Below are 27,527 nucleotides of genomic sequence, written 5' to 3' on the forward strand. Positions count from 1 at the left end.
GTGCCTCCTAGGTTAGTGTCCATCACCCCCTACTGGCTGTGCTTGTGAGGTCACAGCAGACTCAGTGCCTCCTAGGTTAGTGTCCAGCTCCCCCTGCTGGCTCTGCTTGTGAGGTCACAGCAGACTCAGCGCCTTCCAGGCCAGTATCAGGCTCATGGCTGCTGGCTGTGCTTGTGACGTCACAGCAGCCTCAGTGCCTCCTCTGCCAGTGCCATGCTCATGGCTGCTGGCTGTGCTTGTGAGGTCACAGCAGCCTCAGTGCCTCTCAGGCCAATATCAGGCTCATGGCTGCTGGCTGTGCTTGTGAGGTCACAGCAGCCTCAGTGCCTCCTAGGCCTGTGGCAGGCTCATGGCTACTGGCTATGATTGTGAGCTCACAGAAGCCTCAGTGCCTCAAAAGTTAGGGTCCAGCGTCCCCTGCTGGCTGTGCTTGTGACGTCACAGCAGCCTCAGTGGCTCCTCTGCCAGTGCCATGATCATGGCTGCTGGCTGTGCTTGTGAGGTCACAGCAGCCTCAGTGCCTCTCAGGCCAATATCAGGCTCATGGCTGCTGGCTGTGCTTGTGAGGTCACAGCAGCCTGAATGCCTCCTAGACCAGTGTCAGGGTCATGGCTGCTGGCTGTGCTTCTGAGGTCACAGCAGCCTGCATGCCTCCTATGCCAGTGGCAGGCTCCTGGCTGCTGGCTATGCTTGTGACGTCACAGCAGCCTGAATGTCTCCTATGCCTGTGGCAGGCTCATGCCTACTGGCTATGATTGTGAGCTCACAGAAGCCTCAGTGCCTCCTAGGTTAATGTCCATCACCCGCTACTGGCTGTGCTTGTGAGGTCACAGCAGACTCAGTGCCTCATAGTTTAGTGTCCAGCGCCCCCTGCTGGCTCTGCTTGTGAGGTCACAGCAGACTCAGTGCCTCACAGGCCAGCATCAGGCTCATGGCTGCTGGCTGTGCTTGTGAGGTCACAGCAGCCTGAATGCCTCCTAGACCAGTGTCAGGGTCATGGCTGCTGGCTGTGCTTCTGAGGTCACAGCAGCCTGAATGCCTCCTATGCCAGTGGCAGGCTCATGGCTGCTGGCTGTGATTGTGAGGTCACAGCAGCCTCAGTGCCTCATAGTTTAGTGTCCAGCGTCCCCTGGTGTCTCTGCTTGTGAGGTCACAGCAGCCTCAGTGATTCCCAGGCCAAAATCAGGCTCCTGGCTGCTGGCTATGCTTGTGACGTCACAGCAGCCTCAGTGCCTCTGAGGCCAGTGGCAGTCTCATGGCTGCTGGCTGTGCTTGTGAGGTCACAGCAGCCTCAGTGCCTCCTAGGTTAGTGTCCATCGCCCCCTACTGGCTGTGCTTGTGAGGTCACAGCAGACTCAGTGCCTCCTAGGTTAGTGTCCAGCGTTCCCTGGTGTCTCTGCTTGTGAGGTCACAGCAGCCTCAGTAATTCCCAGGCCAAAATCAGGCTCCTGGCTGCTGGCTATGCTTGTGACGTCACAGCAGCCTCAGTGCCTCCTCTGCCAGTGGCAGTCTCATGGCTGCTGGCTGTGCTTGTGAGGTCACAGCAGCCTCAGTGCCTCTCAAGCCAGTATCATGCTCATGGCTGCTGGCTGTGTTTGTGAGGTCACAGCAGCCTGAATGCCTCCAAGACCAGTATCAGGGTCATGGCTGCTGGCTGTGCTTGTGAGGTCACAGCAGACTCAGTGCCTGCTAGGTTTTCTCCAGTGCCCCCTGCTGGCTGTATTGTGAGGTCACAGCAGCCTCAGTGGCTCCTCTGCCAGTGTCAGGCTCATGGCTGCTGGCTGTGCTTGTGAGGTCACAGCAGACTCAGTGCCTCTCAGGCCAGTATCAGGCTCATGGCTGCTGGCTGTGCTTGTGACGTCACAGCAGCCTCAGTGCCTCTGAGGCCAGTGGCAGTCTCATGGCTGCTGGCTGTGCTTGTGAGGTCACAGAAGCCTCAGTGCCTCCTCTGCCAGTGGCAGGCTCATGGCTGCTGGCTGTGATTGTGAGGTCACAGCAGTCTCAGTGCCTCCTCTGCCAGTGACATGCTCATGGCTGCTGGCTGTGCTTGTGAGGTCACAGCAGCCTCAGTGCCTCTCAGGCCAATATCAGGCTCATGGCTGCTGGCTGCGCCTGTGAGGTCACAGCAGCCTGAATGCCTCCTAGACCAGTGTCAGGCTCATGGCTGCTGGCTGTGCTTCTGAGGTCACAGCAGCCTGAATGCCTCCTATGCCAGTGGCAGGCTCCTGGCTGCTGGCTATGCTTGTGACGTCACAGCAGCCTCAGTGCCTCTGAGGTCAGTGGCAGTCTCATGGCTGCTGGCTGTGCTTGTGAGGTCACAGCAGCCTCAGTGCCTCCTAGGTTAATGTCCATCACCCCCTACTGGCTGTGCTTGTGAGGTCACAGCAGACGCAGTGCCTCATAGTTTAGTGTCCAGCGCCCCCTGCTGGCTCTGCTTGTGAGGTCACAGCAGACTCAGCGCCTTCCAGGCCAGTATCAGGCTCATGGCTGCTGGCTGTGCTTGTGAGGTCACAGCAGCCTGAATGCCTCCGAGACCAGTGTCAGGGTCATGGCTGCTGGCTGTGTTTGTGAGGTCACAGCAGCCTCAGTGCCTCCTAGGTTAGTGTCCATCGCCCCCTACTGGCTGTGCTTGTGAGGTCACAGCAGACTCAGTGCCTCATACTTTAGTGTCCAGCGTCCCCTGGTGTCTCTGCTTGTGAGGTCACAGCACCCTCAGTAATTCCCAGGCCAAAATCAGGTTCCTGGCTGCTGGCTATGCTTGTGACGTCACAGCAGCCTCAGTGCCTCTGAGGCCAGTGGCAGTCTCATGGCTGCTGGCTGTGCTTGTGAGGTCACAGCAGCCTCAGTGCCTCCTAGGTTAGTGTCCATCGCCCCCTACTGGCTGTGCTTGTGAGGTCACAGCAGACTCAGTGCCTCATACTTTAGTGTCCAGCGTCCCCTGGTGTCTCTGCTTGTGAGGTCACAGCAGCCTCAGTAATTCCCAGGCCAAAATCAGGCTCCTGGCTGCTGGCTATGCTTGTGACGTCACAGCAGCCTCAGTGCCTCCTCTGCCAGTGGCAGTCTCATGGCTGCTGGCTGTGCTTGTGAGGTCACAGCAGCCTCAGTGCCTCCTAGGTTAGTGTCCATCGCCCCCTACTGGCTGTGCTTGTGAGGTCACAGAAGCCTCAGTGCCTCATAGTTTAGTGTCCAGCGTCCCCTGCTGCCTCTGCTTGTGAGATCACAGCAGACTCAGTGCCTCAAAAGTTAGTGTGCAGCGCCCCCTGCTGGCTGTGCTTGTGAGGTCACAGCAGCCTCAGTGCCTCATACCCCAGCATCAGGCTCATGGCTGCTGGCTGTGCTTGTGAGGTCACAGCAGCCTCAGTGCCTCCTCTGCCAGTGCCATGCTCATGGCTGCTGGCTGTGCTTCTGAGATCACAGCAGCCTGAATGCCTCCTAGGCCAGTGGCAGGCTTATGGCTGCTGGCTGTGCTTGTGAGGTCACAGAAGCCTCAGTGCCTCCTCTGCCAGTGGCAGTCTCATGGCTGCTGGCTGTGCTTGTGAGGTCACAGCAGCCTCAGTGCCTCTGAAGCCAGTATCATGCTCATGGCTGCTGGCTGTGTTTGTGAGGTCACAGCAGCCTGAATGCCTCCAAGACCAGTATCAGGGTCATGGCTGCTGGCTGTGCTTGTGAGGTCACAGCAGACTCAGTGCCTCCTAGGTTATCTCCAGTGCCCCCTGCTGGCTGTGTTGTGAGGTCACAGCAGCCTCAGTGGCTCCTCTGCCAGTGCCATGCTCATGGCTGCTGGCTGTGCTTTTGAGGTCACAGCAGACTCAGTGCCTCTCAGGCCAGTATCAGGCTCATGGCTGCTGGCTGTGCTTGTGACGTCACAGCAGCCTCAGTGCCTCTGAGGCCAGTGGCAGTCTCATGGCTGCTGGCTGTGCTTGTGAGGTCACAGAAGCCTCAGTGCCTCCTCTGTCAGTGGCAGGCTCATGGCTGCTGGCTGTGCTTGTGAGGTCACAGAAGCCTCAGTGCCTCTGAGGCCAGTGGCAGGCTCATGGCTGCTGGCTGTGATTGTGAGGTCACAGCAGACTCAGTGCCTCCTAGGTTAGTGTCCAGCTCCCCCTGCTGGCTCTGCTTGTGAGGTCACAGCAGACTCAGCGCCTTCCAGGCCAGTATCAGGCTCATGGCTGCTGGCTGTGCTTGTGACGTCACAGCAGCCTCAGTGCCTCCTCTGCCAGTGCCATGCTCATGGCTGCTGGCTGTGCTTGTGAGGTCACAGCAGCCTCAGTGCCTCTCAGGCCAATATCAGGCTCATGGCTGCTGGCTGTGCTTGTGAGGTCACAGCAGCCTCAGTGCCTCCTAGGCCTGTGGCAGGCTCATGGCTACTGGCTATGATTGTGAGCTCACAGAAGCCTCAGTGCCTCAAAAGTTAGGGTCCAGCGTCCCCTGCTGGCTCTGCTTGTGACGTCACAGCAGCCTCAGTGGCTCCTCTGCCAGTGCCATGATCATGGCTGCTGGCTGTGCTTGTGAGGTCACAGCAGCCTCAGTGCCTCTCAGGCCAATATCAGGCTCATGGCTGCTGGCTGTGCTTGTGAGGTCACAGCAGCCTGAATGCCTCCTAGACCAGTGTCAGGGTCATGGTTGCTGGCTGTGCTTCTGAGGTCACAGCAGCCTGCATGCCTCCTATGCCAGTGGCAGGCTCCTGGCTGCTGGCTATGCTTGTGAGGTCACAGCAGCCTGAATATCTCCTATGCCTGTGGCAGGCTCATGCCTACTGGCTATGATTGTGAGCTCACAGAAGCCTCAGTGCCTCCTAGGTTAATGTCCATCACCCACTACTGGCTGTGCTTGTGAGGTCACAGCAGACTCAGTGCCTCATAGTTTAGTGTCCAGCGCCCCCTGCTGGCTCTGCTTGTGAGGTCACAGCAGACTCAGTGCCTCACAGGCCAGCATCAGGCTCATGGCTGTTGGCTGTGCTTGTGAGGTCACAGCAGCCTGAATGCCTCCTAGACCAGTGTCAGGGTCATGGCTGCTGGCTGTGCTTCTGAGGTCACAGCAGCCTGAATGCCTCCTATGCCAGTGGCAGGCTCATGGCTGCTGGCTGTGATTGTGAGGTCACAGCAGCCTCAGTGCCTCATAGTTTAGTGTCCAGCGTCCCCTGCTGGCTCTGCTTGTGAGGTCACAGCAGCCTCAGTGATTCCCAGGCCAAAATCAGGCTCCTGGCTGCTGGCTATGCTTGTGACGTCACAGCAGCCTCAGTGCCTCTGAGGCCAGTGGCAGTCTCATGGCTGCTGGCTGTGATTGTGAGGTCACAGCAGCCTCAGTGCCTCCTAGGTTAGTGTCCATCGCCCCCTAATGGCTGTGCTTGTGAGGTCACAGCAGCCTCAGTGCCTCCTAGGTTAGTGTCCAGCGTTCCCTGGTGTCTCTGCTTGTGAGGTCACAGCAGCCTCAGTAATTCCCAGGCCAAAATCAGGCTGCGGGCTGCTGGCTATGCTTGTGACGTCACAGCAGCCTCAGTGCCTCCTCTGCCAGTGGCAGTCTCATGGCTGCTGGCTGTGCTTGTGAGGTCACAGCAGCCTCAGTGCCTTTCAAGCCAGTATCATGCTCATGGCTGCTGGCTGTGTTTGTGAGGTCACAGCAGCCTGAATGCCTCTAAGACCAGTATCAGGGTCATGGCTGCTGGCTGTGCTTGTGAGGTCACAGCAGACTCAGTGCCTGCTAGGTTATCTCCAGTGCCCCCTGCTGGCTGTGTTGTGAGGTCACAGCAGCCTCAGTGGCTCCTCTGCCAGTGTCAGGCTCATGGCTGCTGGCTGTGCTTGTGAGGTCACAGCAGACTCAGTGTCTCTGTGGATAGTGCCATGCTCATGGCTGCTGGCTGTGCTTTTGAGGTCACAGCAGACTCAGTGCCTCTCAGGCCAGTATCAGGCTCATGGCTGCTGGCTGTGCTTGTGACGTCACAGCAGCCTCAGTGCCTCTGAGGCCAGTGGCAGTCTCATGGCTGCTGGCTGTGCTTGTGAGGTCACAGAAGCCTCAGTGCCTCCTCTGCCAGTGGCAGGCTCATGGCTGCTGGCTGTGATTGTGAGGTCACAGCAGCCTCAGAGCCTCCTCTGCCAGTGACATGCTCATGGCTGCTGGCTGTGCTTGTGAGGTCACAGCAGCCTCACTGCCTCTCAGGCCAATATCAGGCTCATGGCTGCTGGCTGTGCTTGTGAGGTCACAGCAGCCTGAATGTCTCCTAGGCCTGTGGCAGGCTCATGGCTACTGGCTATGATTGTGAACTCACGGAAGCCTCAGTGCCTCAAAAGTTAGGGTCCAGCGTCCCCTGCTGGCTCTGCTTGTGACGTCACAGCAGCCTCAGTGGCTCCTCTGCCAGTGCCATGATCATGGCTGCTGGCTGTGCTTGTGAGGTCACAGCAGCCTCAGTGCCTCTCAGGCCAATATCAGGCTCATGGCTGCTGGCTGTGCTTGTGAGGTCACAGCAGCCTGAATGCCTCCTAGACCAGTGTCAGGGTCATGGCTGCTGGCTGTGCTTCTGAGGTCACAGCAGCCTGAATGCCTCCTATGCCAGTGGCAGGCTCCTGGCTGCTGGCTATGCTTGTGACGTCACAGCAGCCTCAGTGCCTCTGAGGTCAGTGGCAGTCTCATGGCTGCTGGCTGTGCTTGTGAGGTCACAGCAGACTCAGTGCCTCATAGTTTAGTGTCCAGCGCCCCCTGCTGGCTCTGCTGGTGAGGTCACAGCAGACTCAGTGCCTCACAGGCCAGCATCAGGCTCATGGCTGCTGGCTGTGCTTGTGAGGTCACAGCAGCCTGAATGCCTCCGAGACCAGTGTCAGGGTCATGGCTGCTGGCTGTGCTTCTGAGGTCACAGCAGCCTGAATGCCTCCTATGCCAGTGGCAGGCTCATGGCTGCTGGCTGTGCTTCTGAGGTCACAGCAGCCTCAGTGCCTCATAGTTTAGTGTCCAGCGTCCCCTGGTGTCTCTGCTTGTGAGGTCACAGCAGCCTCAGTGATTCCCAGGCCAAAATCAGGCTCCTGGCTGCTGGCTATGCTTGTGACGTCACAGCAGCCTCAGTGCCTCTGAGGCCAGTGGCAGTCTCATGGCTGCTGGCTGTGTTTGTGAGGTCACAGCAGCCTCAGTGCCTCTTAGGTTAGTGTCCATCGCCCCCTACTGGCTGTGCTTGTGAGGTCACAGCAGACTCAGTGCCTCATACTTTAGTGTCCAGCGTCCCCTGGTGTCTCTGCTTGTGAGGTCACAGCAGCCTCAGTAATTCCCAGGCCAAAATCAGGCTCCTGGCTGCTGGCTGTGCTTGTGAGGTCACAGCAGCCTCAGTGCCTCCTAGGTTAGTGTCCATCGCCCCCTACTGGCTGTGCTTGTGAGGTCACAGAAGCCTCAGTGCCTCATAGTTTAGTGTCCAGCGTCCCCTGCTGCCTCTGCTTGTGAGATCACAGCAGACTCAGTGCCTCAAAAGTTAGTGTGCAGCGCCCCCTGCTGGCTGTGCTTGTGAGGTCACAGCAGCCTCAGTGCCTCATACCCCAGCATCAGGCTCATGGCTGCTGGCTGTGCTTGTGACGTCACAGCAGCCTCAGTGCCTCCTCTGCCAGTGCCATGCTCATGGCTGCTGGCTGTGCTTCTGAGATCACAGCAGCCTGAATGCCTCCTAGGCCAGTGGCAGGCTTATGGCTGCTGGCTGTGCTTGTGAGGTCACAGAAGCCTCAGTGCCTCCTCTGCCAGTGGCAGGCTCATGGCTGCTGGCTGTGCTTGTGAGGTCACAGCAGACTCAGTGCCTCTCAAGCCAGTATCATGCTCATGGCTGCTGGCTGTGTTTGTGAGGTCACAGCAGCCTGAATGCCTCCAAGACCAGTATCAGGGTCATGGCTGCTGGCTGTGCTTGTGAGGTCACAGCAGACTCAGTGCCTGCTAGGTTATCTCCAGTGCCCCCTGCTGGCTGTGTTGTGAGGTCACAGCAGCCTCAGTGGCTCCTCTGCCAGTGCCATGCTCATGGCTGCTGGCTGTGCTTTTGAGGTCACAGCAGACTCAGTGCCTCTCAGGCCAGTATCCGGCTCATGGCTGCTGGCTGTGCTTGTGACGTCACAGCAGCCTCAGTGCCTCTGAGGCCAGTGGCAGTCTCATGGCTGCTGGCTGTGCTTGTGAGGTCACAGAAGCCTCAGTGCCTCATCTGCCAGTGGCAGGATCATGGCTGCTGGCTGTGCTTGTGAGGTCACAGAAGCCTCAGTGCCTCTGAGGCCAGTGGCAGGCTCATGGCTGCTGGCTGTGCTTGTGAGGTCACAGCAGCCTCAGTGCCTCCTAGGTTAGTGTCCATCACCCCCTACTGGCTGTGCTTGTGAGGTCACAGCAGACTCAGTGCCGCCTACCTTAGTGTCCAGCTCCCCCTGCTGGCTCTGCTTGTGAGGTCACAGCAGACTCAGCGCCTTCCAGGCCAGTATCAGGCTCATGGCTGCTGGCTGTGCTTGTGACGTCACAGCAGCCTCAGTGCCTCCTCTGCCAGTGCCATGCTCCTGGCTGCTGGCTATGCTTGTGAGGTCACAGCAGCCTGAATGTCTCCTATGCCTGCGGCAGGCTCATGCCTACTGGCTATGATTGTGAGCTCACAGAAGCCTCAGTGCCTCCTAGGTTAATGTCCATCACCCACTACTGGCTGTGCTTGTGAGGTCACAGCAGACTCAGTGCCTCATAGTTTAGTGTCCAGCGCCCCCTGCTGGCTCTGCTTGTGAGGTCACAGCAGCCTCAGTGCCTCTCAGGCCAGCATCAGGCTCATGGCTGCTGGCTGTGCTTGTGAGGTCACAGCAGCCTGAATGCCTCCTAGACCAGTGTCAGGGTCATGGCTGCTGGCTGTGCTTCTGAGGTCACAGCAGCCTGAATGCCTCCTATGCCAGTGGCAGGCTCATGGCTGCTGGCTGTGATTGTGAGGTCACAGCAGCCTCAGTGCCTCATAGTTTAGTGTCCAGCGTCCCCTGGTGTCTCTGCTTGTGAGGTCACAGCAGCCTCAGTGATTCCCAGGCCAAAATCAGGCTCCTGGCTGCTGGCTATGCTTGTGACGTCACAGCAGCCTCAGTGCCTCTGAGGCCAGTGGCAGTCTCATGGCTGCTGGCTGTGCTTGTGAGGTCACAGCAGCCTCAGTGCCTCCTAGGTTAGTGTCCATCGCCCCCTACTGGCTGTGCTTGTGAGGTCACAGCAGCCTCAGTGCCTCCTAGGTTAGTGTCCAGCGTTCCCTGGTGTCTCTGCTTGTGAGGTCACAGCAGCCTCAGTAATTCCCAGGCCAAAATCAGGCTCCTGGCTGCTGGCTATGCTTGTGACGTCACAGCAGCCTCAGTGCCTCCTCTGCCAGTGGCAGTCTCATGGCTGCTGGCTGTGCTTGTGAGGTCACAGCAGCCTCAGTGCCTCTCAAGCCAGTATCATGCTCATGGCTGCTGGCTGTGTTTGTGAGGTCACAGCAGCCTGAATGCCTCCAAGACCAGTATCAGGGTCATGGCTGCTGGCTGTGCTTGTGAGGTCACAGCAGACTCAGTGCCTGCTAGGTTATCTCCAGTGCCCCCTGCTGGCTGTGTTGTGAGGTCACAGCAGCCTCAGTGGCTCCTCTGCCAGTGTCAGGCTCATGGCTGCTGGCTGTGCTTGTGAGGTCACAGCAGACTCAGTGTCTCTGTGGATAGTGCCATGCTCATGGCTGCTGGCTGTGCTTTTGAGGTCACAGCAGACTCAGTGCCTCTCAGGCCAGTATCAGGCTCATGGCTGCTGGCTGTGCTTGTGACGTCACAGCAGCCTCAGTGCCTCTGAGGCCAGTGGCAGTCTCATGGCTGCTGGCTGTGCTTGTGAGGTCACAGAAGCCTCAGTGCCTCCTCTGCCAGTGGCAGGCTCATGGCTGCTGGCTGTGATTGTGAGGTCACAGCAGCCTCAGTGCCTCCTCTGCCAGTGACATGCTCATGGCTGCTGGCTGTGCTTGTGAGGTCACAGCAGCCTCAGTGCCTCTCAGGCCAATATCAGGCTCATGGCTGCTGGCTGTGCTTGTGAGGTCACAGCACCCTGAATGTCTCCTAGGCCTGTGGCAGGCTCATGGCTACTGGCTATGATTGTGAACTCACAGAAGCCTCAGTGCCTCAAAAGTTAGGGTCCAGCGTCCCCTGCTGGCTCTGCTTGTGACGTCACAGCAGCCTCAGTGGCTCCTCTGCCAGTGCCATGATCATGGCTGCTGGCTGTGCTTGTGAGGTCACAGCAGCCTCAGTGCCTCTCAGGCCAATATCAGGCTCATGGCTGCTGGCTGTGCTTGTGAGGTCACAGCAGCCTGAATGCCTCCTAGACCAGTGTCAGGGTCATGGCTGCTGGCTGTGCTTCTGAGGTCACAGCAGCCTGAATGCCTCCTATGCCAGTGGCAGGCTCATGGCTGCTGGCTGTGATTGTGAGGTCACAGCAGCCTCAGTGCCTCATAGTTTAGTGTCCAGCGTCCCCTGGTGTCTCTGCTTGTGAGGTCACAGCAGCCTCAGTGATTCCCAGGCCAAAATCAGGCTCCTGGCTGCTGGCTATGCTTGTGACGTCACAGCAGCCTCAGTGCCTCTGAGGCCAGTGGCAGTCTCATGGCTGCTGGCTGTGCTTGTGAGGTCACAGCAGCCTCAGTGCCTCCTAGGTTAGTGTCCATCGCCCCCTACTGGCTGTGCTTGTGAGGTCACAGCAGCCTCAGTGCCTCCTAGGTTAATGTCCATCACCCCCTACTGGTTGTGCTTGTGAGGTCACAGCAGACTCAGTGCCTCATAGTTTAGTGTCCAGCGCCCCCTGCTGGCTCTGCTTGTGAGGTCACAGCAGCCTCAGTGCCTCACAGGCCAGCATCAGGCTCATGGCTGCTGGCTGTGCTTGTGAGGTCACAGCAGCCTGAATGCCTCCTAGACCAGTGTCAGGGTCATGGCTGCTGGCTGTGCTTCTGAGGTCACAGCAGCCTGAATGCCTCCTATGCCAGTGGCAGGCTCCTGGCTGCTGGCTATGCTTGTGACGTCACAGCAGCCTCAGTGCCTCTGAGGTCAGTGGCAGTCTCATGGCTGCTGGCTGTGCTTGTGAAGTCACAGCAGCCTCAGTGCCTCCTAGGTTAATGTCCATCACCCCCTACTGGTTGTGCTTGTGAGGTCACAGCAGACTCAGTGCCTCATAGTTTAGTGTCCAGCGCCCCCTGCTGGCTCTGCTTGTGAGGTCACAGCAGCCTGAATGCCTCCGAGACCAGTGTCAGGGTCATGGCTGCTGGCTGTGCTTCTGAGGTCACAGCAGCCTGAATGCCTCCTATGCCAGTGGCAGGCTCATGGCTGCTGGCTGTGATTGTGAGGTCACAGCAGCCTCAGTGCCTCATAGTTTAGTGTCCAGCGTCCGCTGGTGTCTCTGCTTGTGAGGTCACAGCAGCCTCAGTGATTCCCAGGCCAAAATCAGGCTCCTGGCTGCTGGCTATGCTTGTGACGTCCCAGCAGCCTCAGTGCCTCCTGGGTTAGTGTCCATCGCCCCCTACTGGCTGTGCTTGTGAGGTCACAGCAGACTCAGTGCCTCATAGTTTAGTGTCCAGCGTCCCCTGCTGCCTCTGCTTGTGAGATCACAGCAGACTCAGTGCCTCAATAGTTAGTGTCCAGCGCCCCCTGCTGGCTGTGCTTGTGAGGTCACAGCAGACTCAGTGCCTCCTCTGCCAGCGCCATGCTCATGGCTGCTGGCTGTGCTTGTGAGGTCACAGAAGCCTCAGTGCCTCCTCTGCCAGTGCCATGCTCATGGCTGCTGGCTGTGCTTGTGAGGTCACAGCAGACTCAGTGCCTCTCAGGCCAGTATCAGGCTCATGGCTGCTGGCTGTGCTTGTGACGTCACAGCAGCCTGAGTGCCTCCTAGGCCAGTGGCAGGCTCATTGCTGCTGGTTGTGCTTGTGACGTCACAGCAGCCTCAGTGCCTCTGAGGCCAGTGGCAGTCTCATGGCTGCTGGCTGTGCTTGTGAGGTCACAGAAGCCTCAGTGCCTCTGAGGCCAGTGGCAGTCTCATGGCTGCTGGCTGTGCTTGTGAGGTCACAGCAGACTCAGTGCCTCATAATTTAGTGTCCAGCTCCCCCTGCTGGCTCTGCTTGTGAGGTCACAGCAGACTCAGCGCCTTCCAGGCCAGTATCAGGCTCATGGCTGCTGGCTGTGCTTGTGACGTCACAGCAGCCTCAGTGCCTCCTCTGCCAGTGCCATGCTCATGGCTGCTGGCTGTGCTTGTGAGGTCACAGCAGCCTCAGTGCCTCTCAGGCCATATCAGGCTCATGGCTGCTGGCTGTGCTTGTGAGGTCACAGCAGCCTGAATGCCTCCTAGACCAGTGTCAGGCTCATGGCTGCTGGCTGTGCTTCTGAGGTCACAGCAGCCTGAATGCCTCCTATGCCAGTGGCAGGCTCCTGGCTGCTGGCTATGCTTGTGACGTCACAGCAGCCTCAGTGCCTCTGAGGTCAGTGGCAGTCTCATGGCTGCTGGCTGTGCTTGTGAGGTCACAGCAGCCTCAGTGCCTCCTAGGTTAATGTCCATCACCCCCTACTGGCTGTGCTTGTGAGGTCACAGCAGACTCAGTGCCTCATAGTTTAGTGTCCAGCGCCCCCTGCTGGCTCTGCTTGTGAGGTCACAGCAGACTCAGTGCCTCACAGGCCAGCATCAGGCTCATGGCTGCTGGCTGTGCTTGTGAGGTCACAGCAGCCTGAATGCCTCCGAGACCAGTGGCAGGCTCATGGCTGCTGGCTGTGCTTCTGAGGTCACAGCAGCCTGAATGCCTCCTATGCCAGTGGCAGGCTCATGGCTGCTGGCTGGGATTGTGAGGTCACAGCAGCCTCAGTGCCTCATAGTTTAGTGTCCAGCGTCCCCTGGTGTCTCTGCTTGTGAGGTCACAGCAGCCTCAGTGATTCCCAGGCCAAAATCAGGCTCCTGGCTGCTGGCTATGCTTGTGACGTCACAGCAGCCTCAGTGCCTCATACCCCAGCATCAGGCTCATGGCTGCTGGCTGTGCTTGTGACGTCACAGCAGCCTCAGTGCCTCCTCTGCCAGTGCCATGCTCATGGCTGCTGGCTGTGCTTCTGAGATCACAGCAGCCTGAATGCCTCCTAGGCCAGTGGCAGGCTCATGGCTGCTGGCTGTGCTTGTGACGTCACAGCAGACTCAGTGCCTGCTAGGTTATCTCCAGCGCCCCCTGCTGGCTGTGTTGTGAGGTCACAGCAGTCTCAGTGGCTCCTCTGCCAGTGTCAGGCTCATGGCTGCTGGCTGTGCTTGTGAGGTCACAGCAGACTCAGTGTCTCTGTGGATAGTGCCATGCTCATGGCTGCTGGCTGTGCTTTTGAGGTCACAGCAGACTCAGTGCCTCTCAGGCCAGTATCAGGCTCATGGCTGCTGGCTGTGCTTCTGAGATCACAGCAGCCTGATTGCCTCCTAGGCCAGTGGCAGGCTCATGGCTGCTGGTTGTGCTTGTGACGTCACAGCAGCCTCAGTGCCTCTGAGGCCAGTGGCAGTCTCATGGCTGCTGGCTGTGCTTGTGAGGTCACAGAAGCCTCAGTGCCTCCTCTGCCAGTGGCAGGCTCATGGCTGCTGGCTGTGATTGTGAGGTCACAGCAGCCTCAGTGCCTCCTAGGTTAGTGTCCATCACCCCCTACTGGCTGTGCTTGTGAGGTCACAGCAGACTCAGTGCCTCATACTTTAGTGTCCAGCTCCCCCTGCTGGCTGTGCTTGTGAGGTCACACCAGACTCAGCGCCTTCCAGGCCAGTATCAGGCTCATGGCTGCTGGCTGTGCTTGTGAGGTCACAGCAGCCTCAGTGCCTCTCAGGCCAATATCAGGCTCATGGCTGCTGGCTGTGCTTGTGAGGTCACAGCAGCCTGAATGCCTCCTAGACCAGTGTCAGGCTCATGGCTGCTGGCTGTGCTTCTGAGGTCACAGCAGCCTGAATGCCTCCTATGCCAGTGGCAGGCTCCTGGCTGCTGGCTATGCTTGTGAGGTCACAGCAGACTCAGTGCCTCCTAGGTTAATGTCCATCACCCCCTACTGGCTGTGCTTGTGAGGTCACAGCAGACTCAGTGCCTCATAGTTTAGTGTCCAGCGCCCCCTGCTGGCTCTGCTTGTGAGGTCACAGCAGACTCAGTGCCTCACAGGCCAGCATCAGGCTCATGGCTGCTGGCTGTGCTTGTGAGGTCACAGCAGCCTGAATGCCTCCTAGACCAGTGTCAGGGTCATGGCTGCTGGCTGTGCTTGTGAGGTCACAGCAGCCTGAATGCCTCCTATGCCAGTGGCAGGCTCATGGCTGCTGGCTGTGATTGTGAGGTCACAGCAGCCTCAGTGCCTCATAGTTTAGTGTCCAGCGTCCCCTGGTGTCTCTGCTTGTGAGGTCACAGCAGCCTCAGTGATTCCCAGGCCAAAATCAGGCTCCTGGCTGCTGGCTATGCTTGTGACGTCACAGCAGCCTCAGTGCCTCTGAGGCCAGTGGCAGTCTCATGGCTGCTGGCTGTGCTTGTGAGGTCACAGCAGCCTCAGTGCCTCCTAGGTTAGTGTCCATCGCCCCCTACTGGCTGTGCTTGTGAGGTCACAGCAGCCTCAGTGCCTCATAGTTTAGTGTCCAGCGTCCCCTGGTGTCTCTGCTTGTGAGGTCACAGCAGCCTCAGTAATTCCCAGGCCAAAATCAGGCTCCTGGCTGCTGGCTATGCTTGTGACGTCACAGCAGCCTCAGTGCCTCCTCTGCCAGTGGCAGTCTCATGGCTGCTGGCTGTGCTTGTGAGGTCACAGCAGCCTCAGTACCTCCTAGGTTAGTGTCCAGCGTCCCCTACTGGCTGTGCTTCTGAGGTCACAGCAGACTCAGTGCCTCATAGTTTAGTGTCCAGCGTCCCCTGCTGCCTCTGCTTGTGAGATCACAGCAGACTCAGTGCCTCAATAGTTAGTGTCCAGCGCCCCCTGCTGGCTGTGCTTGTGAGGTCACAGCAGCCTCAGTGCCTCATACCCCAGCATCAGGCTCATGGCTGCTGGCTGTGCTTGTGACGTCACAGCAGCCTCAGTGCCTCCTCTGCCAGCGCCATGCTCATGGCTGCTGGCTGTGCTTGTGAGGTCACAGAAGCCTCAGTGCCTCCTCTGCCAGTGGCAGTCTAATGGCTGCTGGCTGTGCTTGTGAGGTCACAGCAGCCTCAGTGCCTCCTCTGCCAGTGCCATGCTCATGGCTGCTGGCTGTGCTTGTGAGGTCACAGCAGACTCAGTGCCTCTCAGGCCAGTATCAGGCTCATGGCTGCTGGCTGTGCTTGTGACGTCACAGCAGCCTGAGTGCCTCCTAGGCCAGTGGCAGGCTCATTGCTGCTGGTTGTGCTTGTGACGTCACAGCAGCCTCAGTGCCTCTGAGGCCAGTGGCAGTCTCATGGCTGCTGGCTGTGCTTGTGAGGTCACAGAAGCCTCAGTGCCTCTGAGGCCAGTGGCAGTCTCATGGCTGCTGGCTGTGCTTGTGAGGTCACAGCAGCCTCAGAGCCTCCTAGGTTAGTGTCCATCACCCCCTACTGGCTGTGCTTGTGAGGTCACAGCAGACTCAGTGCCTCATAATTTAGTGTCCAGCTCCCCCTGCTGGCTCTGCTTGTGAGGTCACAGCAGACTCAGCGCCTTCCAGGCCAGTATCAGGCTCATGGCTGCTGGCTGTGCTTGTGAGGTCACAGCAGCCTCAGTGCCTCCTAGGTTAGTGTCCATCGCCCCCTACTGGCTGTGCTTGTGAGGTCACAGCAGCCTCAGTGCCTCCTAGGTTAGTGTCCAGCGTTCCCTGGTGTCTCTGCTTGTGAGGTCACAGCAGCCTCAGTAATTCCCAGGCCAAAATCAGGCTCCTGGCTGCTGGCTATGCTTGTGACGTCACAGCAGCCTCAGTGCCTCCTCTGCCAGTGGCAGTCTCATGGCTGCTGGCTGTGCTTGTGAGGTCACAGCAGCCTCAGTGCCTCTCAAGCCAGTATCATGCTCATGGCTGCTGGCTGTGTTTGTGAGGTCACAGCAGCCTGAATGCCTCCAAGACCAGTATCAGGGTCATGGCTGCTGGCTGTGCTTGTGAGGTCACAGCAGACTCAGTGCCTGCTAGGTTATCTCCAGTGCCCCCTGCTGGCTGTGTTGTGAGGTCACAGCAGCCTCAGTGGCTCCTCTGCCAGTGTCAGGCTCATGGCTGCTGGCTGTGCTTGTGAGGTCACAGCAGACTCAGTGTCTCTGTGGATAGTGCCATGCTCATGGCTGCTGGCTGTGCTTTTGAGGTCACAGCAGACTCAGTGCCTCTCAGGCCAGTATCAGGCTCATGGCTGCTGGCTGTGCTTGTGACGTCACAGCAGCCTCAGTGCCTCTGAGGCCAGTGGCAGTCTCATGGCTGCTGGCTGTGCTTGTGAGGTCACAGAAGCCTCAGTGCCTCCTCTGCCAGTGGCAGGCTCATGGCTGCTGGCTGTGATTGTGAGGTCACAGCAGCCTCAGTGCCTCCTCTGCCAGTGACATGCTCATGGCTGCTGGCTGTGCTTGTGAGGTCACAGCAGCCTCAGTGCCTCTCAGGCCAATATCAGGCTCATGGCTGCTGGCTGTGCTTGTGAGGTCACAGCAGCCTGAATGTCTCCTAGGCCTGTGGCAGGCTCATGGCTACTGGCTATGATTGTGAACTCACAGAAGCCTCAGTGCCTCAAAAGTTAGGGTCCAGCGTCCCCTGCTGGCTCTGCTTGTGACGTCACAGCAGCCTCAGTGGCTCCTCTGCCAGTGCCATGATCATGGCTGCTGGCTGTGCTTGTGAGGTCACAGCAGCCTCAGTGCCTCTCAGGCCAATATCAGGCTCATGGCTGCTGGCTGTGCTTGTGAGGTCACAGCAGCCTGAATGCCTCCTAGACCAGTGTCAGGGTCATGGCTGCTGGCTGTGCTTCTGAGGTCACAGCAGCCTGAATGCCTCCTATGCCAGTGGCAGGCTCATGGCTGCTGGCTGTGATTGTGAGGTCACAGCAGCCTCAGTGCCTCATAGTTTAGTGTCCAGCGTCCCCTGGTGTCTCTGCTTGTGAGGTCACAGCAGCCTCAGTGATTCCCAGGCCAAAATCAGGCTCCTGGCTGCTGGCTATGCTTGTGACGTCACAGCAGCCTCAGTGCCTCTGAGGCCAGTGGCAGTCTCATGGCTGCTGGCTGTGCTTGTGAGGTCACAGCAGCCTCAGTGCCTCCTAGGTTAGTGTCCATCGCCCCCTACTGGCTGTGCTTGTGAGGTCACAGCAGCCTCAGTGCCTCCTAGGTTAGTGTCCAGCGTTCCCTGGTGTCTCTGCTTGTGAGGTCACAGCAGCCTCAGTAATTCCCAGGCCAAAATCAGGCTGCTGGCTGCTGGCTATGCTTGTGACGTCACAGCAGCCTCAGTGCCTCCTCTGCCAGTGGCAGTCTCATGGCTGCTGGCTGTGTTTGTGAGGTCACAGCAGCCTGAATGCCTGCTAGGTTATCTCCAGTGCCCCCTGCTGGCTGTGTTGTGAGGTCACAGCAGCCTCAGTGCCTCTCAAGCCAGTATCAGGGTCATGGCTGCTGGCTGTGCTTGTGAGGTCACAGCAGACTCACTGGCTCCTAGGTTAGTGTCCATCGCCCCCTGCTGGCTGTGCTTGTGAGATCACAGCAGACTCAGTGCCTCAATAGTTAGTGTCCAGCGTCCCCTGCTGGCTCTGCTTGTGAGGTCACAGCAGACTCAGTGCCTCTCAGGCCAGTATCAGGCTCATGGCTGCTGGCTGTGCTTGTGAGGTCACAGCAGCCTGAATGCCTCCTAGACCAGTGTCAGGGTCATGGCTGCTGGCTGTGCTTGTGAGGTCACAGCAGCCTGAATGCCTCCTATGCCAGTGGCAGGCTCCTGGCTGCTGGCTATGCTTGTGACGTCACAGCAGCCTCAGTGCCTCTGAGGTCAGTGGCAGTCTCATGGCTGCTGGCTGTGCTTGTGAAGTCACAGCAGCCTCAGTGCCTCCTAGGTTAATGTCCATCACCCCCTACTGGTTGTGCTTGTGAGGTCACAGCAGACTCAGTGCCTCATAGTTTAGTGTCCAGCGCCCCCTGCTGGCTCTGCTTGTGAGGTCACAGCAGCCTCAGTGCCTCACAGGCCAGCATCAGGCTCATGGCTGCTGGCTGTGCTTGTGAGGTCACAGCAGCCTGAATGCCTCCTAGACCAGTGTCAGGCTCATGGCTGCTGGCTGTGCTTCTGAGGTCACAGCAGCCTGAATGCCTCCTATGCCAGTGGCAGGCTCCTGGCTGCTGGCTATGCTTGTGACGTCACAGCAGCCTCAGTGCCTCTGAGGTCAGTGGCAGTCTCATGGCTGCTGGCTGTGCTTGTGAAGTCACAGCAGCCTCAGTGCCTCCTAGGTTAATGTCCATCACCCCCTACTGGCTGTGCTTGTGAGGTCACAGCAGACTCAGTGCCTCATAGTTTAGTGTCCAGCGCCCCCTGCTGGCTCTGCTTGTGAGGTCACAGCAGCCTCAGTGCCTCACAGGCCAGCATCAGGCTCATGGCTGCTGGCTGTGCTTGTGAGGTCACAGCAGCCTGAATGCCTCCGAGACCAGTGTCAGGGTCATGGCTGCTGGCTGTGCTTCTGAGGTCACAGCAGCCTGAATGCCTCCTATGCCAGTGGCAGGCTCATGGCTGCTGGCTGTGATTGTGAGGTCACAGCAGCCTCAGTGCCTCATAGTTTAGTGTCCAGCGTCCCCTGGTGTCTCTGCTTGTGAGGTCACAGCAGCCTCAGTGATTCCCAGGCCAAAATCAGGCTCCTGGCTGCTGGCTATGCTTGTGACGTCCCAGCAGCCTCAGTGCCTCCTGGGTTAGTGTCCATCGCCCCCTACTGGCTGTGCTTGTGAGGTCACAGCAGACTCAGTGCCTCATAGTTTAGTGTCCAGCGTCCCCTGCTGCCTCTGCTTGTGAGATCACAGCAGACTCAGTGCCTCAATAGTTAGTGTCCAGCGCCCCCTGCTGGCTGTGCTTGTGAGGTCACAGCAGACTCAGTGCCTCCTCTGCCAGCGCCATGCTCATGGCTGCTGGCTGTGCTTGTGAGGTCACAGAAGCCTCAGTGCCTCCTCTGCCAGTGGCAGTCTCATGGCTGCTGGCTGTGCTTGTGAGGTCACAGCAGACTCAGTGCCTCTCAGGCCAGTATCAGGCTCATGGCTGCTGGCTGTGCTTGTGACGTCACAGCAGCCTGAGTGCCTCCTAGGCCAGTGGCAGGCTCATTGCTGCTGGTTGTGCTTGTGACGTCACAGCAGCCTCAGTGCCTCTGAGGCCAGTGGCAGTCTCATGGCTGCTGGCTGTGCTTGTGAGGTCACAGAAGCCTCAGTGCCTCTGAGGCCAGTGGCAGTCTCATGGCTGCTGGCTGTGCTTGTGAGGTCACAGCAGACTCAGTGCCTCATAATTTAGTGTCCAGCTCCCCCTGCTGGCTCTGCTTGTGAGGTCACAGCAGACTCAGCGCCTTCCAGGCCAGTATCAGGCTCATGGCTGCTGGCTGTGCTTGTGACGTCACAGCAGCCTCAGTGCCTCCTCTGCCAGTGCCATGCTCATGGCTGCTGGCTGTGCTTGTGAGGTCACAGCAGCCTCAGTGCCTCTCAGGCCATATCAGGCTCATGGCTGCTGGCTGTGCTTGTGAGGTCACAGCAGCCTGAATGCCTCCTAGACCAGTGTCAGGCTCATGGCTGCTGGCTGTGCTTCTGAGGTCACAGCAGCCTGAATGCCTCCTATGCCAGTGGCAGGCTCCTGGCTGCTGGCTATGCTTGTGACGTCACAGCAGCCTCAGTGCCTCTGAGGTCAGTGGCAGTCTCATGGCTGCTGGCTGTGCTTGTGAGGTCACAGCAGCCTCAGTGCCTCCTAGGTTAATGTCCATCACCCCCTACTGGCTGTGCTTGTGAGGTCACAGCAGACTCAGTGCCTCATAGTTTAGTGTCCAGCGCCCCCTGCTGGCTCTGCTTGTGAGGTCACAGCAGACTCAGTGCCTCACAGGCCAGCATCAGGCTCATGGCTGCTGGCTGTGCTTGTGAGGTCACAGCAGCCTGAATGCCTCCGAGACCAGTGGCAGGCTCATGGCTGCTGGCTGTGCTTCTGAGGTCACAGCAGCCTGAATGCCTCCTATGCCAGTGGCAGGCTCATGGCTGCTGGCTGGGATTGTGAGGTCACAGCAGCCTCAGTGCCTCATAGTTTAGTGTCCAGCGTCCCCTGGTGTCTCTGCTTGTGAGGTCACAGCAGCCTCAGTGATTCCCAGGCCAAAATCAGGCTCCTGGCTGCTGGCTATGCTTGTGACGTCACAGCAGCCTCAGTGCCTCATACCCCAGCATCAGGCTCATGGCTGCTGGCTGTGCTTGTGACGTCACAGCAGCCTCAGTGCCTCCTCTGCCAGTGCCATGCTCATGGCTGCTGGCTGTGCTTCTGAGATCACAGCAGCCTGAATGCCTCCTAGGCCAGTGGCAGGCTCATGGCTGCTGGCTGTGCTTGTGACGTCACAGCAGACTCAGTGCCTGCTAGGTTATCTCCAGCGCCCCCTGCTGGCTGTGTTGTGAGGTCACAGCAGTCTCAGTGGCTCCTCTGCCAGTGTCAGGCTCATGGCTGCTGGCTGTGCTTGTGAGGTCACAGCAGACTCAGTGTCTCTGTGGATAGTGCCATGCTCATGGCTGCTGGCTGTGCTTTTGAGGTCACAGCAGACTCAGTGCCTCTCAGGCCAGTATCAGGCTCATGGCTGCTGGCTGTGCTTCTGAGATCACAGCAGCCTGATTGCCTCCTAGGCCAGTGGCAGGCTCATGGCTGCTGGTTGTGCTTGTGACGTCACAGCAGCCTCAGTGCCTCTGAGGCCAGTGGCAGTCTCATGGCTGCTGGCTGTGCTTGTGAGGTCACAGAAGCCTCAGTGCCTCTGAGGCCAGTGGCAGGCTCATGGCTGCTGGCTGTGATTGTGAGGTCACAGCAGCCTCAGTGCCTCCTAGGTTAGTGTCCATCACCCCCTACTGGCTGTGCTTGTGAGGTCACAGCAGACTCAGTGCCTCATACTTTAGTGTCCAGCTCCCCCTGCTGGCTGTGCTTGTGAGGTCACACCAGACTCAGCGCCTTCCAGGCCAGTATCAGGCTCATGGCTGCTGGCTGTGCTTGTGAGGTCACAGCAGCCTCAGTGCCTCTCAGGCCAATATCAGGCTCATGGCTGCTGGCTGTGCTTGTGAGGTCACAGCAGCCTGAATGCCTCCTAGACCAGTGTCAGGCTCATGGCTGCTGGCTGTGCTTCTGAGGTCACAGCAGCCTGAATGCCTCCTATGCCAGTGGCAGGCTCCTGGCTGCTGGCTATGCTTGTGAGGTCACAGCAGACTCAGTGCCTCCTAGGTTAATGTCCATCACCCCCTACTGGCTGTGCTTGTGAGGTCACAGCAGACTCAGTGCCTCATAGTTTAGTGTCCAGCGCCCCCTGCTGGCTCTGCTTGTGAGGTCACAGCAGACTCAGTGCCTCACAGGCCAGCATCAGGCTCATGGCTGCTGGCTGTGCTTGTGAGGTCACAGCAGCCTGAATGCCTCCTAGACCAGTGTCAGGGTCATGGCTGCTGGCTGTGCTTGTGAGGTCACAGCAGCCTGAATGCCTCCTATGCCAGTGGCAGGCTCATGGCTGCTGGCTGTGATTGTGAGGTCACAGCAGCCTCAGTGCCTCATAGTTTAGTGTCCAGCGTCCCCTGGTGTCTCTGCTTGTGAGGTCACAGCAGCCTCAGTGATTCCCAGGCCAAAATCAGGCTCCTGGCTGCTGGCTATGCTTGTGACGTCACAGCAGCCTCAGTGCCTCTGAGGCCAGTGGCAGTCTCATGGCTGCTGGCTGTGCTTGTGAGGTCACAGCAGCCTCAGTGCCTCCTAGGTTAGTGTCCATCGCCCCCTACTGGCTGTGCTTGTGAGGTCACAGCAGCCTCAGTGCCTCATAGTTTAGTGTCCAGCGTCCCCTGGTGTCTCTGCTTGTGAGGTCACAGCAGCCTCAGTAATTCCCAGGCCAAAATCAGGCTCCTGGCTGCTGGCTATGCTTGTGACGTCACAGCAGCCTCAGTGCCTCCTCTGCCAGTGGCAGTCTCATGGCTGCTGGCTGTGCTTGTGAGGTCACAGCAGCCTCAGTACCTCCTAGGTTAGTGTCCAGCGTCCCCTACTGGCTGTGCTTCTGAGGTCACAGCAGACTCAGTGCCTCATAGTTTAGTGTCCAGCGTCCCCTGCTGCCTCTGCTTGTGAGATCACAGCAGACTCAGTGCCTCAATAGTTAGTGTCCAGCGCCCCCTGCTGGCTGTGCTTGTGAGGTCACAGCAGCCTCAGTGCCTCATACCCCAGCATCAGGCTCATGGCTGCTGGCTGTGCTTGTGACGTCACAGCAGCCTCAGTGCCTCCTCTGCCAGCGCCATGCTCATGGCTGCTGGCTGTGCTTGTGAGGTCACAGAAGCCTCAGTGCCTCCTCTGCCAGTGGCAGTCTAATGGCTGCTGGCTGTGCTTGTGAGGTCACAGCAGCCTCAGTGCCTCCTCTGCCAGTGCCATGCTCATGGCTGCTGGCTGTGCTTGTGAGGTCACAGCAGACTCAGTGCCTCTCAGGCCAGTATCAGGCTCATGGCTGCTGGCTGTGCTTGTGACGTCACAGCAGCCTGAGTGCCTCCTAGGCCAGTGGCAGGCTCATTGCTGCTGGTTGTGCTTGTGACGTCACAGCAGCCTCAGTGCCTCTGAGGCCAGTGGCAGTCTCATGGCTGCTGGCTGTGCTTGTGAGGTCACAGAACCCTCAGTGCCTCTGAGGCCAGTGGCAGTCTCATGGCTGCTGGCTGTGCTTGTGAGGTCACAGCAGCCTCAGAGCCTCCTAGGTTAGTGTCCATCACCCCCTACTGGCTGTGCTTGTGAGGTCACAGCAGACTCAGTGCCTCATAATTTAGTGTCCAGCTCCCCCTGCTGGCTCTGCTTGTGAGGTCACAGCAGACTCAGCGCCTTCCAGGCCAGTATCAGGCTCATGGCTGCTGGCTGTGCTTGTGACATCACAGCAGCCTCAGTGCCTCCTCTGCCAGTGCCATGCTCATGGCTGCTGGCTGTGCTTGTGAGGTCACAGCAGCCTCAGTGCCTCTCAGGCCATATCAGGCTCATGGCTGCTGGCTGTGCTTGTGAGGTCACAGCAGCCTGAATGCCTCCTATGCCAGTGGCAGGCTCCTGGCTGCTGGCTATGCTTGTGACGTCACAGCAGCCTCATTGCCTCTGAGGTCAGTGGCAGTCTCATGGCTGCTGGCTGTGCTTGTGAGGTCACAGCAGCCTCAGTGCCTCCTAGGTTAATGTCCATCACCCCCTACTGGCTGTGCTTGTGAGGTCACAGCAGACTCAGTGCCTCATAGTTTAGTGTCCAGCGCCCCCTGCTGGCTCTGCTTGTGAGGTCACAGCAGACTCAGTGCCTCACAGGCCAGCATCAGGCTCATGGCTGCTGGCTGTGCTTGTGAGGTCACAGCAGCCTGAATGCCTCCGAGACCAGTGGCAGGCTCATGGCTGCTGGCTGTGCTTGTGAGGTCACAGCAGCCTGAATGCCTCCTATGCCAGTGGCAGGCTCATGGCTGCTGGCTGTGATTGTGAGGTCACAGCAGCCTCAGTGCCTCATAGTTTAGTGTCCAGCGTCCCCTGGTGTCTATGCTTGTGAGGTCACAGCAGCCTCAGTGATTCCCAGGCCAAAATCAGGCTCCTGGCTGCTGGCTATGCTTGTGACGTCACAGCAGCCTCAGTGCCTCATACCCCAGCATCAGGCTCATGGCTGCTGGCTGTGCTTGTGACGTCACAGCAGCCTCAGTGCCTCCTCTGCCAGTGCCATGCTCATGGCTGCTGGCTGTGCTTCTGAGATCACAGCAGCCTGAATGCCTCCTAGGCCAGTGGCAGGCTTATGGCTGCTGGCTGTGCTTGTGAGGTCACAGAAGCCTCAGTGCCTCCTCTGCCAGTGGCGGTCTCATGGCTGCTGGCTGTGCTTGTGAGGTCACAGCAGCCTGAATGCCTCCAAGACCAGTATCAGGCTCATGGCTGCTGGCTGTGCTTGTGACGTCACAGCAGACTCAGTGCCTGCTAGGTTATCTCCAGTGCCCCCTGCTGGCTGTGTTGTGAGGTCACAGCAGTCTCAGTGGCTCCTCTGCCAGTGTCAGGCTCATGGCTGCTGGCTGTGCTTGTGAGGTCACAGCAGCCTCAGTGTCTCTGTGGATAGTGCCATGCTCATGGCTGCTGGCTGTGCTTTTGAGGTCACAGCAGACTCAGTGCCTCTCAGGCCAGTATCAGGCTCATGGCTGCTGGCTGTGCTTGTGACGTCACAGCAGCCTGATTGCCTCCTAGGCCAGTGGCAGGCTCATGGCTGCTGGTTGTGCTTGTGACGTCACAGCAGCCTCAGTGCCTCTGAGGCCAGTGGCAGTCTCATGGCTGCTGGCTGTGCTTGTGAGGTCACAGAAGCCTCAGTGCCTCCTCTGCCAGTGGCAGGCTCATGGCTGCTGGCTGTGATTGTGAGGTCACAGCAGCCTCAGTGCCTCCTAGGTTAGTGTCCATCACCCCCTACTGGCTGTGCTTGTGAGGTCACAGCAGACTCAGTGCCTCATACTTTAGTGTCCAGCTCCCCCTGCTGGCTGTGCTTGTGAGGTCACACCAGACTCAGCGCCTTCCAGGCCAGTATCAGGCTCATGGCTGCTGGCTGTGCTTGTGAGGTCACAGCAGCCTCAGTGCCTCCTCTGCCAGTGGCAGTCTCATGGCTGCTGGCTGTGCTTGTGAGGTCACAGCAGCCTCAGTGCCTCTCAGGCCAATATCAGGCTCATGGCTGCTGGCTGTGCTTGTGAGGTCACAGCAGCCTGAATGCCTCCTAGACCAGTGTCAGGCTCATGGCTGCTGGCTGTGCTTCTGAGGTCACAGCAGCCTGAATGCCTCCTATGCCAGTGGCAGGCTCCTGGCTGCTGGCTATGCTTGTGACGTCACAGCAGACTCAGTGCCTCCTAGGTTAATGTCCATCACCCCCTACTGGCTGTGCTTGTGAGGTCACAGCAGACTCAGTGCCTCATAGTTTAGTGTCCAGCGCCCCCTGCTGGCTCTGCTTGTGAGGTCACAGCAGACTCAGTGCCTCACAGGCCAGCATCAGGCTCATGGCTGCTGGCTGTGCTTGTGAGGTCACAGCAGCCTGAATGCCTCCTAGACCAGTGTCAGGGTCATGGCTGCTGGCTGTGATTGTGAGGTCACAGCAGCCTCAGTGCCTCATAGTTTAGTGTCCAGCGTCCCCTGGTGTCTCTGCTTGTGAGGTCACAGCAGCCTCAGTGATTCCCAGGCCAAAATCAGGCTCCTGGCTGCTGGCTATGCTTGTGACGTCACAGCAGCCTCAGTGCCTCTGAGGCCAGTGGCAGTCTCATGGCTGCTGGCTGTGCTTGTGAGGTCACAGCAGCCTCAGTGCCTCCTAGGTTAGTGTCCATCGCCCCCTACTGGCTGTGCTTGTGAGGTCACAGCAGCCTCAGTGCCTCATAGTTTAGTGTCCAGCGTCCCCTGGTGTCTCTGCTTGTGAGGTCACAGCAGCCTCAGTAATTCCCAGGCCAAAATCAGGCTCCTGGCTGCTGGCTATGCTTGTGACGTCACAGCAGCCTCAGTGCCTCCTCTGCCAGTGGCAGTCTCATGGCTGCTGGCTGTGCTTGTGAGGTCACAGCAGCCTCAGTACCTCCTAGGTTAGTGTCCAGCGTCCCCTACTGGCTGTGCTTCTGAGGTCACAGCAGACTCAGTGCCTCTTTCGTTAGTGTCCAGCGTCCCCTGCTGCCTCTGCTTGTGAGATCACAGCAGACTCAGTGCCTCAATAGTTAGTGTCCAGCGCCCCCTGCTGGCTGTGCTTGTGAGGTCACAGCAGCCTCAGTGCCTCATACCCCAGCATCAGGCTCATGGCTGCTGGCTGTGCTTGTGACGTCACAGCAGCCTCAGTGCCTCCTCTGCCAGTGCCATGCTCATGGCTGCTGGCTGTGCTTCTGAGATCACAGCAGCCTGAATGCCTCCTAGGCCGTGGCAGGCTTATGGCTGCTGGCTGTGCTTGTGAGGTCACAGAAGCCTCAGTGCCTCCTCTGCCAGTGGCAGTCTCATGGCTGCTGGCTGTGCTTGTGAGGTCACAGCAGCCTGAATGCCTCCAAGACCAGTATCAGGCTCATGGCTGCTGGCTGTGCTTGTGAGGTCACAGCAGACTCAGTGCCTCCTAGGTTATCTCCAGCGCCCCCTGCTGGCTGTGTTGTGAGGTCACATCAGCCTCAGTGGCTCCTCTGCCAGTGTCAGGCTCATGGCTGCTGGCTGTGCTTGTGAGGTCACAGCAGACTCAGTGTCTCTGTGGATAGTGCCATGCTCATGGCTGCTGGCTGTGCTTTTGAGGTCACAGCAGACTCAGTGCCTCTCAGGCCAGTATCAGGCTCATGGCTGCTGGCTGTGCTTCTGAGATCACAGCAGCCTGATTGCCTCCTATGCCAGTGGCAGGCTCCTGGCTGCTGGTTGTGCTTGTGACGTCACAGCAGCCTCAGTGCCTCTGAGGCCAGTGGCAGTCTCATGGCTGCTGGCTGTGCTTGTGAGGTCACAGAAGCCTCAGTGCCTCCTCTGCCAGTGGCAGGCTCATGGCTGCTGGCTGTGCTTGTGAGGTCACAGCAGCCTCAGTGCCTCCTAGGTTAGTGTCCATCACCCCCTACTGGCTGTGCTTGTGAGGTCACACCAGACTCAGCGCCTTCCAGGCCAGTATCAGGCTCATGGCTGCTGGCTGTGCTTGTGACGTCACAGCAGCCTCAGTGCCTCCTCTGCCAGTGCCATGCTCATGGCTGCTGGCTGTGCTTGTGAGGTCACAGCAGCCTCAGTGCCTCTCAGGCCAATATCAGGCTCATGGCTGCTGGCTGTGCTTGTGAGGTCACAGCAGCCTGAATGCCTCCTAGACCAGTGTCAGGCTCATGGCTGCTGGCTGTGCTTCTGAGGTCACAGCAGCCTGAATGCCTCCTATGCCAGTGGCAGGCTCCTGGCTGCTGGCTATGCTTGTGAGGTCACAGCAGACTCAGTGCCTCCTAGGTTAATGTCCATCACCCCCTACTGGCTGTGCTTGTGAGGTCACAGCAGACTCAGTGCCTCATAGTTTAGTGTCCAGCGCCCCCTGCTGGCTCTGCTTGTGAGGTCACAGCAGACTCAGTGCCTCACAGGCCAGCATCAGGCTCATGGCTGCTGGCTGTGCTTGTGAGGTCACAGCAGCCTGAATGCCTCCTAGACCAGTGTCAGGGTCATGGCTGCTGGCTGTGCTTGTGAGGTCACAGCAGCCTGAATGCCTCCTATGCCAGTGGCAGGCTCATGGCTGCTGGCTGTGATTGTGAGGTCACAGCAGACTCAGTGCCTCATAGTTTAGTGTCCAGCGTCCCCTGGTGTCTCTGCTTGTGAGGTCACAGCAGCCTCAGTGATTCCCAGGCCAAAATCAGGCTCCTGGCTGCTGGCTATGCTTGTGACGTCACAGCAGCCTCAGTGCCTCTGAGGCCAGTGGCAGTCTCATGGCTGCTGGCTGTGCTTGTGAGGTCACAGCAGCCTCAGTGCCTCCTAGGTTAGTGTCCATCGCCCCCTACTGGCTGTGCTTGTGAGGTCAC

Source organism: Dromaius novaehollandiae, unplaced genomic scaffold, assembly GCF_036370855.1.
Source record: "Dromaius novaehollandiae isolate bDroNov1 unplaced genomic scaffold, bDroNov1.hap1 HAP1_SCAFFOLD_32, whole genome shotgun sequence".
NCBI lineage: Eukaryota > Metazoa > Chordata > Aves > Casuariiformes > Dromaiidae > Dromaius > Dromaius novaehollandiae.